Source organism: Glycine soja, chromosome 17 (genome assembly GCF_004193775.1).
Source record: "Glycine soja cultivar W05 chromosome 17, ASM419377v2, whole genome shotgun sequence".
NCBI classification, from domain to species: domain Eukaryota; kingdom Viridiplantae; phylum Streptophyta; class Magnoliopsida; order Fabales; family Fabaceae; genus Glycine; species Glycine soja.
The window spans coordinates 27,464,006-27,465,633 of NC_041018.1; the positions used below are offsets into that span (position 1 = coordinate 27,464,006).

Here is a 1,628-nt window from a genome sequence, read left to right on the forward strand (position 1 = left end):
TGTATAAGGTTGCTCACAAAATTTCAAGTCATTTGGATATCATTTGAGGGTAGCTGTAGTTCAAACCTACACCTTTATTTACATGACAAGGCAACTAGTTGTGTGCATGCTGAATGTAGTGTATGACTAGAGGCAATCCATCTGACTTATAACCCTTTGATCCTGAGATAGATAGGACATTTCATAGATTAGTTAGGCATCATTTTATACCTTTTGATCATTCTGAGCATTCCATAACTGGTGAATCTGTGCATTCTGTTATTGGTGATTTTGAACATCCTGATCTTGAGCATTATAATTTTGAGCATTCTGATTCTGAGCATTCTGATTTTGCACATTCTGAGAACATGGCACAACCTCCACCTCGTGAGAGGACTCTAAGGGAAATGGCTGCACCTGATTTCACCTACGAAAGCTTGTGCATCCAATACCCTGATGAGGATGTCCCATATGTTCTTAAAACTGGACTGATTCATTTGCTTCCAAAGTTTCATGGCCTTGCAGGTGAAGACCCGCACAAACATTTGAAAGAATTTCACATTGTTTGCTCCACCATGAAACCCCCAGATGTTCAAGAGGATCACATATTTCTGAAGGCTTTTCCTCATTCATTAGAGGGAGTGGCAAAGGACTGGCTGTATTACCTTGCTCCAAGGTCCATCACGAGCTGGGATGACCTTAAGAGAGTATTCTTAGAGAAATTTTTCCCTGCTTCCAGGATCACAGCCATCAGGAAGGATATCTCAGGTATTAGACAACTCAGTGGAGAGAGCCTGTATGAGTACTGGGAGAGATTTAAGAAACTATGTGCCAGTTGCCCCCACCATCAGATTTCAGAATAGCTTCTTCTCCAATATTTTTATGAAGGACTCAGTAATATGGAGAGAAGTATGATAGATGCTGCCAGTGGTGGAGCCCTTGGAGACATGACTTCTGCTGAAGCCAGAAATTTAATTGAGAAGATGGCCTCCAACTCCCAGCAGTTTAGCGCCAGAAATGATGCCATAGTCATTAGAGGAGTGCATGAGGTAGCTACAAACCCATCTGCATCATCTGAAACTAAGAAGCTTGAAGGCAAACTGGATGCATTGGTTAACTTGGTAACCCAGCTGTCCTTGAATCAGAAATCTGTACCTGTCGCAAGGGTTTGTGGTTTGTGCTCCTCTGCTGACCACCATACAGACCTTTGCCCTTCCATGCAGCAACCTGGAGCAATTGAGCAGCCTGAAGCTTATGCTGCAAATATTTACAATAGACCTCCTCAACCTCAGCAGCAAAATCAACCACAGCAGAGCAATTATGACCTTTCCAGCAACAGATACAACCCTGGATGGAGGAATCACCCTAACCTCAGATGGTCCAGCCCTCAGCAACAACAACAGCAGCCTGCTCCTTCCTTCCAAAATGTTGCTGGCCCAAGCAGACCATACATTCCTCCACCAATCCAACAACAGCAACAACCCCAGAAACAGCCAACAGTTGAGGCCCCTCCACAACCTTCCCTCGAAGAACTTGTGAGGCAAATGACTATGCAGAACATGCAGTTTCAGCAAGAGACCAGAGCCTCCATTCAGAGCTTAACCAATCAGATGGGACAATTGGCTACCCAATTGAATCAACAATAGTCC

The 1,628-nt window shown here is 44.0% G+C and overlaps 1 non-coding gene across 1 annotated transcript; it reads right to left on the reverse strand.

The window, feature by feature from the left end:
- Positions 1–725: 725 nt before the first annotated feature.
- On the reverse strand, positions 726–832 carry LOC114394368. The gene has a single exon (XR_003662767.1). It is a non-coding gene; the product is annotated as a small nucleolar RNA R71 (small nucleolar RNA).
- Between the last annotated feature and the right edge of the window lie 796 nt (positions 833–1,628).